Raw genomic sequence first — 10,269 nt, 5'->3', positions numbered from 1 at the left:
GAGACAGAAAAACAAAGAAATAGAAAGAGTAAAGAGTCATTAGACACACACAGCACTTATTTCCTATTATTAAACTGTTTTGAAGTCAATGGAATCATAGATTTTGAAAAATTGAGGAGCTATTTGGTGAGACAATAATCTCAAAAGACTGTACAATTTTTATGAATACTTATCAATTTTTATGTTTCTCTGATTGTCTTTGGAATGCAACCTTCAAGATATATTTGAATTATCAAGCACTAATATTATCTGTATGGCTTGGTTTACAAAAAATGGAGTTAACAAATTATAAACTAACAAGAATGCCTTGAATTTTGTAGACAAGCATTTGCAACTTCAAGTATCCTGAAATACTTCTGGCTATCTGGCCAAATTCTGGGCATGTTTGAGGCCATCTGGTCTGTGAAAGTATATTTTTAAAATAAAACTGTAGAAAAATTAAACAGTAAACCACCATGTTAATGAAAGCCTAATGTCACAAATGAGGGATCCAGATGACTGATAATTATTCTCAAAAATACTTTAGTCTGTTAATTACCAGTATTTTTACATAGTTGGTCAAAGTTGCTCATAGGTTTAACACTGAACTTTTACAGTAAGTTGTTTTAACTCTTTTTGGTATGCTTTTTCAATGCTGTTTTTTAATATACATAATTTCTAAAAGGTTAGCAATAAAAAAAGTTCACAAGTTTCTGATCATTAAAAAGTTAGGCTACATCCATCTAGAAGAGATTATGACGACATGAGCCCTCAGCAAGGACCTCCTCCACCTCCTCCTGGATGAGGTGGCAGGGGAGGTAGCAGAGCTCGGAACCTTCCTCTTCCTCCACCACCACCTCCTAAAGGAGGAGATCTAATGGCCTATGACAGAAGAGGAAGACCTGGAGACCGTTACGATGGCATGGTTGGTTTCAGTGCTGATGAAACTTGGGACTCTGCAATAGATACATGGAGCCCTTCAGAATGGCAGATGGCTTATGAACCACAGGGTGGCTCCGGATATGACTATTCCTATGCAGGGGGTCGTGGCTCATATGGTGATCTTGGTGGACCTATTATTACTACACAAGTAACTATTCCCAAAGATTTGGCTGGATCTATTATTGGCAAAGGTGGTCAACGGATTAAACAAATTCGTCATGAGTCAGGAGCTTCGATCAAAATTGATGAGCCTTTAGAAGGATCCGAAGATCAGATCATTACCATTACAGGAACACAGGACCAGATACAGAATGCACAGTGTTTGCTGCAGAACAGTGTGAAGCAATATGCAGATGTTGAAGGATTCTAATGCAAGATATTTTTTCTTTTTTATAGTGTGAAGCAGTATTCTGGAAAGTTTTTCTAAGACTAGTGAAGAACTGAAGGAGTCCTGCATCTTTTTTTATCTGCTTCTGTTTAAAAAGCCAACATTCCTCTGCTTCCTAGGTGTTCTGCATTTGAGGTGTAGTGAAATCTTTGCTGTTCATCAGATGTAATGTTTTAGTTCCTTACAAACAGGGTGGGGGGAGGGCGTGCAAAAACTAACATTGAAATTTTGAAACAGCAGGGTGAGTGAATTTAATTTTTGTTCATTGTTGGTTAAAAAGGAAAATTCCCCCTATGTAATTATTGTGAACACCTTACTTTGTGGTCACTGTAACATTTGGGGGTGGGGGAGACAGGGAGGAAAAGTAACAATAGTCCTTAATGTCCCTGGCAACTATTCAGAGCAGTGTGCAGAATGTAATGCTCTTTTGTAAGAAACATTTTATGATTTTTAAAATAAATTTAGTGAACCTAAAAAAAAAAAAAAAAAAAAAAGTTAGGCTACATAACCTTAAAGTCCCTTAGAGCTCTAACATGTCATGGTTTGCTTCAGACCTAATAAGATTTATATGGAAACACCGTGACTATTAAAATTTCAAGTGTGATTTACATACTGGTAAATTTGCAAATTCAGAATGGGAAGTGAAGACGTTTCCATGTAGCTGCTTGTAGGTCATGTAAAGTTTTCGAAAACATTAAATGTTTCCCTACACTATATTAGTATTTAATTGCTTAAAGTGAATATTAACTATGATTTTGGGTTACATAGTTGCAAACAGAGACTGTATTTTATTTAGTGTATAGATTATAAACTAATATTGATATGTTTGGCGAATATTTAGAAGTGAGGATATAGATGAAGAAAGAAGAAAGTGAAATGAAACTGTCCATGTAATAAAAGGAGATTTTAAAAATATTTGAGTGCCGATAGGTGGCTCAGGTGGTTGGAGCACTATGCTCCTGAGCCGATGTTGCTGGTTCGATTCCCACATGGGCCAGTGAACTGCGCCCTCTACAGCTAAGATTGTGAACAACAGCTCTCCTGGAGCTGGGCTGTTGTGAGCAGCCGGAGGTTGGCGTGGGCTACCGGGTGATGCCACTGAGAGCTGCTGTGAGCTGGTGAGCAACTGCCTCAGCCGAGGTGAGCGCAAGGCTTATAATACCAGGATGGGCCATACACAGCTAGACTAAGAAACAACGGCTTAAAATGGAGTGGGAGAGGGAGACGGAAGAAAGGGGGGAAAATACATATATATATTTGACAACTTGACTGAATGCTTTTCATTCTCAGGGTTTCTGGTAATATTTTAATTATTTTTTAACTTTTGATAGACCATAAATCACTATGACACAGCTGTTTCAGAAATTTGGAAAGATTATTTCGAGATTTTAGCTTAGCAGCTTTATTTTTAAATTTGTTCAAATTGTTTAAGATCTGAAAAGATAAATTGGTCAAAGTTGGTAGTGACCAAACTCTGAAACCTTATTTATTTGTATAAGGATAAATAACAATCTTTCTGCTCTGAAGCAGTCAAACTCTAATTTAGGATTGAGTTAAACTAGGAAAGAGTGCCACCTACTGAATCAAAATTACTTAAACATCTCAACATTGAATTCATGTTTTAGAACATCTAAAGTTCTAGCATTTTTTTCTCAAAGATGTACATTTAAGAGGATCTTCATACCGAAAGTATTCTTTAAAAAATTGTTCAACTAAATATTCCCATCCAGTAGAAGATAACAGACTTAGCCACATGTGTTTCATCCCCAACGTCCCCCCCCAACAAACAATAACATCATCAAAAAGTTACAAACCCAAAACAATAAGAAAATGGTAGTAGGTCATCAGCAAGCGAGTTATTACACCAAAAGTCTGAAAATAGAAATTAGATAGAGAACTAGTGACTGTTGTTTCAGAGTGAACAAAAGCTACACCATAAAATACGACCAGAGGGGCTGCACCAGTGAGGAAGTTGATATGCCCTACAGAATCCAAGAGACTCGGACCAAAGACAAGGGAGGCCAAGAAAAAAGAAAAATGAAGAAATGAAAAAGGAAGCAGTTCTGTAATTGTAAGTCTATATGTGGCATGGTCAAACCTCTGCTCAGCCCTCTTCACCATGTAAAGAATATATAGCATCTAGGCTTTGAAGTCCTATGGTAAAAACAAGCGCAGGGAGTTGTGAAAAGAAACCGATTGAACTAGTTGAGGAGACTAGAGGAGCTGGTGTGACAACCCACACTGAATACTTCACATTTGAACACTTATACTTGTAGGTTCCACCTGCCTATACCTGCCTGGCAGTACGCATCACCCTTTTACACAGACTTCATATTTAGTTTTGTACTATATCATTTAAAAACATGTATTGACAATTAAGACATTTCAGATATTTGAGGAAAACCTGTAACATGAAGGAGACCAAGATGAACATTTTTTAAAAATGACTATAGGGAATAAAGATAATTTGACAAACAGAAGGGGAAAAACATTTTAAACCCCTAATATCCTCAGAAATTAAATAGGATACTGCATCCTTATAAGAAGGAAAGGATGCTATGAAAGGCAAAGATTGCTTAGAAATTAAAATGATGATTTCTTAAATTAAAATTCAATCGAAAAATTGAAAGATAAAAGCAAGAAAATCTTCCAGGATGTAGGACAAAAAGAAAAAAAAATATATGAGAAAAAAAAATATATGAGAAAAAAATATATGAAAAAAAAATATATGAAAAAATATATGAGAAAATATATGAGAAAATGTATGAGAAAAAAATATATGAGAAAATATATGAGTTATAGAGGGCCAATCCTAGAGGTAAAATGTCTAATAGAGGTTCCAGAAAAGGAGAACAAAGGATACAGGGAAGAGAAATTATGAAAGAAAGAAATTCCCAGAAGCAAAGAAGATTCCTAAAATTCTAAAATTGTTTATTCATTCATCTCTTGATGGACACTCAAATTCTTTCCATCTTTTGGCCACTGTGAATAACGCTGTTATGAGCATTCATATACAAGTGTCTGTTTGAGTCCGTTTTCAATTATTTTGGATATAGTACATCTAACAGTGGAATTGCTAGCTCATACAGTAATTCTATGAGTAGCTTTTTGAGGAACCACCAAACGTGTTTTCCACAGTGGCTGCACAATTTTACATTCCTATCAGCAATATATGAGGGTTCCAATTTCTCCATGTCCTTGCCAACACATATTATCTGCCTTTTTGATTACAGTCATCCTAATGGGTGTAAAGTGGCATCTCATTGTGGTCACACTGTTTTATTTTCTTAGTGGTTACCTTAGGAATTACCACAGTTATCCTTAATTAACAAAAGCTAATATTGTTACCTTTATTATCCTCCTGGGGAAGAATCTATAAATGGATTAAAATCTACCACATGTCCACACGTGCATGTGTATTATAATTGTCGTGTATTATAATTCTATATCACTTAAATGCTACTTTTTTTCACACCCACTACTTTCACAGCCAATGTGATTTAGGTTTATCCTGATAATTATCATTTTCTCTGGTCTCCATCACTTTCTGCATCTGATCTTTCATGCAAGATTACTTCCTTCTGCATGATGAACACTTCTAGAATATTCTTTAATTCTTATCCGTTAACAATAATTTTTATTTTTATTGAAAATGTGTTTATTTTGCCTTCATTATTGAAGTATTTCTAAGGTGGTGCTCACAACACCTTGTAGATAGCATTTCACTGTCTTCTGAAGCTCTTTGTCATTGAGACATCAGTGGTGAGTTTAATGATAGCTTCTTCAAAGTTAATCTATTTTTTTTCTGGCTATTTTAAGATTTTTTTCTTTGTCTTGACTTACTAAAGTTTCCTTTTTTAAAAAAATTTTTTATTGGGGAATATTGGGGAACAGTGTGTTTCTCCAGGGCCCATCAGCTCCAAGTCGTTGTCCTTCAATCTAGTTGTGGAGGATGCAGCTCAGCTCCAAGTCCAGTTGCCATTTTCAGTCTTTGGTTGCAGGCAGCTCGCCCACCATCCCATGGAGGAATTGAATTGGCAACCTTGTTGTTGAGAGCTCATGCTCTAACCAACTGAGCCATCCAGCACCCCCTAAAGTTTCATTTTTATATGTAATGTTGAGGATTTGTTTTATTCATTCTGCTTGGGTTTTGTAGGGTTTCTTGAATTAATAGATTATCAGCAATCATCTCTTCAAAATATTGTCTCAGATCCATCCTTTCTCTTTTTCTTCTGGTACTTCAATTAAACATGTTAGAGCCTCTCACTGTATCTGATATGTCTCTTGTCCTTTATCCTGTATTACATATATTTTAATTACGTCTTGCTTCATTCTGGATACTTTCTTCTTAAATTTATTCCAGTACTTAATTATCTCTTCAATGTGACTAATCTACTAAACCATTTTTTACAAATTTGGTATTATATTTTCACTTTTGTAATTTGCACTTTTTCCTACATCTGCTATGTTACTTTTTTTTATAGTTCCCTGCTAAAATTTTCAAGCTTGATTTTGACTGTAATCAAATCATACCATAGTTGTTTTACAAAGTCTGTGCCTGATAAGTTCAATTTCTGTAGTCTCTGTGTATCTTTTCCTGCTATTTATTTTTCTTGCTGGTCCTAACTCATGGCACCTCCTCTCTTTGTGTGCCTCTGTATATTTAGCTGTTTTCAGGACATTGTGCTTGAAATTTTATTTATAGAAATCACCTAAGATGTGTTATGATGTTAACTTCCTCCACAAAGAGTTGTGTGTGTTTTTTTGTATCTGTAAGGTGTTCAAGATGGTCAGCAGTGAAGGACGAAGGCATATGATTTGCTGCACCACCATATAATATGAAGACCACAATCCATATCCTTTCTCTCAGACAATAGATAATCATGGCCTTAGACCAAAGTCGGGGCTGAGTCACCATCCTTAGATCCTCATTCTTCCAGCCAAGCAAGTCTTCTAAAAGTGCAGCTTAGTCTCTCATTTGCATTCTTAGGACTGGTATACATACCTAGGACAAAAGTGTTCCTAAAACTAATATAATGGTATATGACAATTATACCTTAGTTTTTTAAAAAAAGTGTTCCTAAATGGCTCACCTTTGTGGGCCCCAGTCCTCTCCAATATCTTGTCTTGTATTTTCTCACTAAATTATTCGCTGTTTCATAATATTAAGAAGACTTTTATAGACAGACGCAAAGGAGCAAACACCATGGAGAAGGCCAGAAGGGCTAAGAGCAGTGGCAGCAGAGAGAAAAGCCTGAACACAAAGCTGAGACTGAAGAATTCAGGAGGTTGCAATCTCTGAGGAGAGGCGGCTTTTCCTCCTGGCTTCCAAGTTTCATAAATTAAGATCAAACAGCGGCAGTACTTAATGTTCACGTGGTGGAAACAGCAGCAATGGAAGGAAAAGTTGGCAGCGAAGAAAAAATAATACAATGGGGAAAGGACAGTCTCTTTAATAAGTGGCGCTGGGAAAACAGGACAGCACATGCAAAAGAATGAAAGTGGACCACTATCTTACACCACACACAAAAATCAATTCAAAATGGATTTAAACCTTGAACATAAGTTCTGACACTATAAAACTCCTAGAAGAAAATATAAGCAGTAAGCTTCTTGACATAGGTCTTAGCGATGATTTTTTTGAATCTGATACCAAAAGTAAAAGAAACAAAAGCAAAAAATAAACAAATGGGACTATATCAAACTAAAATGCTTCTGCACAGCAAAGGAAACATCAACAAAATAAAAAGGCAACCTATTGAATGAAAGAATTTGCAAATCATGTATCTGATAAGGAGTTAATATCCAAAAAATATAAAGAACTCCTACAACTCAATAGCAAAAAACACAAACAATCCAATTAAAAAATGGGCAGAAGATCATTTTTCCAAGAAAGACATACAGATGGACAACAGGCATATGAAAAGATGTTCAACGTCACCAGTTATTAGGGAGATTATAGTCAAAAAAGTACAATGAGATAATATCTCACACCTGTTAGAAGGGCTATTATCAAAAAGACAAGAAATAGCAGGTGTTGAAGAGGATGTGGAGTAAAGGGAACCCTGTGCATTGTTGGTGGGAATGTAAATTAAAACTTTAAAGAAAGATTGAGGACCAGCTGACGTCACTGGTAAATTCTATAAGCTATTTAAGGAAGAAATGATATCAATTCTACACAAACTCTTGTAGACAATAGAAGAGTGAATACATCTCAATTCATTCTATGGGGCCAGCATTACCCTAAAACCAAACCAAAAAAATTAAAAGAAAATATGAACCAATATCCTTCATGAACATAGACACAACAATCCTTAACAAAATTTTAGTAAATCAAATCCAGCGATATATAAAAATGGATAATACATTGTGACCAGCCGTATTTTATCACAGGAATACATGATCGAGTTAATAATAAAAAGCAGTCAATGTAATTCACCGTATAATTATACTAAAAAAAGAAAAACTATATGATTATCTCAATAGATTCAGAAAAAAATCATTTGACAAAATTGAACATTCACTCATGACAACTCACAGTAAACTAAGAATGGAAAACAACAAACAAATCTTCCTCAGTCTAAAAACAGAATCTATAAAAAAAACCTACAGCTAACATCATACTTAATAGTGAAAGACTAAAGCCTTTTCCTTTAAAACAAGGAACAAAGAAAAACAATGTCATACGCCTCTGAATCTTCCTCTGGCTTTGCAATCAGAGTCATGTTTTCCTCCTATCAATAAAATTATGTTATATTTTATGTATCAATAAAATTATGTTATAACCTCTATTTGAGCATTTACCACAATTTAATTCATCCATTTACCCTTCTGTCTCTTACTCTACAGTGACCTTCTAAATGATAAGTCCTTTGCTTTACTCATCTTTGTATGAATATTTATTGAATAACTCAATTAAGAGTTCTATAGGGTCTTAAGAATCATCTAGTTCAATCATCCTATTTTCTACTAGAGGAAACTCCAGAGAGATCAAGTAACTTGTCTAATATCGCATAGCAAGTTAGTTAGTAGTAACAATCAACTGTGTCTTTTCATCTAAGAGGAACTGTTTCTTGGAACTAATTATGAAATGAAGTAGGCTTTATTCACATTATAAATGAGACTATTATAGCTGAGAAAGTTTAAATATACTTGCCCATGGTCAATATTAAGTGTTAAAGCAAAGAGTATACAAAGAGAAGAAGTTCCACATTAAAAATATTTTTGTTGTTGGAGGAAGATTATTTTCTACTGTTTCACTTCTGGTTTGTGCAGTAAAAACCTAAGTCTTAACAATGAGAAAATGAGCTTAGAGATATAACCTAAAAATCTGAAACTATGAGCATGTTTTAAAATGTGAAATATTCACCAATTCCTTGCCACAAATGCCACTTTAAGTGAACCATCTTTTATTGTATTTACTTACATTTGCAAACACTTCCAACATTATTCTTTAATAGTATTTGTGACAGCTTACATGAACACATATACTATTAGGGTAGAAACGTAAATGGATTAAGACTTGAAAAAAATGAAAAATAAGTGAGAATAGCAAAACTCAGAGGTAATTATGACACACAAATACATACCAGAGAATCCTCGACAACTTCGAGACCTGAGCCACAAATTTAGCTTTGGATTTCTTTCCACCAAAGCCAATAGGGAAATGCAACCAGTTTCAAGATTCACAACTGACAATAAGGTAGTATGTCCCAGAAGCAGCAGCAATTTTCCTTACATTGACACCTGAAAGAAACATTATCACTAAAACGATGTGTAACAGCAAACAACATTCTTAACAACATCCCTACAATAATTATCATGGTGAGTTCCATGAAGAGAAGGAAGCCAAGGAGACTATACCACGGGGAGATCCTTCTGTAACGTTTTAAGTCAGGAGGTGAGCCCAACTAAATGTAAACATATGAGAGGGAGGGTGATATAGCAGCCAAAGTGGGAGTCTGATCATAAACCCTCTCATACTCTCTTCATACAAAAACCTTCTAGGAGGTTTAGGGCCATCTACTTTTTCACTAAGTCAAGACAAGGGCTTTGCCGGAGGATTCTTCTATAGGTAAAATCTCCTGCATACCATTTCCTCCTGTCTGCCTGGTACCTATAGTTCATCTGAAATCCAAAAGCTAGGTAAGACAAAGACCATGGATTTTAGAACACTCTTCTACTAGTCATAAAGGGACAGTTGGTGCACGACATAAACAAGCACGAGTATTCCAACAGTACCACCTATATGGGGAAACGTGTGAGGTGTGGGTAGGGTTTCGATAGGTATGTCTTGAGTAGCCTAGGACAAGGTTTTTTAAAGCATCAGTCTTAAAAGAAATGGGAGAGAATATTAAGCTGTGTGATGAATTCATGAATGTTTACTATGTTCTTTTTCAACTTTTGTCTGTTTGACATTTTTTATAATACAAAACTAAGAAAATATAATTGTGCTGAAGATCTTCAAAGAGATGAAGAAGTAACATTTATAAAAGAAAATTTTTCTTAATAACAAGAAATTATAGGGGCCGGCCCGGTGTCTCAGGAGATTGGAGCTCCGTGCTCCTAATGCGGAAGGCTGCTATGTGTTCTATTCCCACATGGGCCAGTGGGATCTCAACCACAGGTTGCTGGTTCAACTCCTCGAGTCCCGTAAGGGATGGTGGGCAGCGCCCCCTGCAATTAAGATTGAACACAGCACCTTGAGCTGAACTGTCTCCCGGATGGCTCAGTTGGTTGGAGCACAGGCTCCCAATCACAAGGTTGCCAGTTCGATTCCTAGAGTCCTGAAAGGGATGGTGGGCAGCGTCCCCTCCAACTAGCAATGGCAACTGGACCTGGAGCTGAGCTGCGTCCTCCACAACTAAGACTGAAAGGACAACAACTTGACTTGGAGAAAATCCTGGAAGTACACACTGTTTCCCAATAAGGTCCTGATCCCCTTCCCCAATAAAATATTA

The sequence above is a fragment of the Rhinolophus hipposideros genome (assembly GCF_964194185.1).
Source record: "Rhinolophus hipposideros genome assembly, chromosome: 5".
Taxonomy (NCBI): Eukaryota; Metazoa; Chordata; class Mammalia; order Chiroptera; family Rhinolophidae; genus Rhinolophus; species Rhinolophus hipposideros.
Note: the sequence above shows the minus strand (reverse complement) of the source record.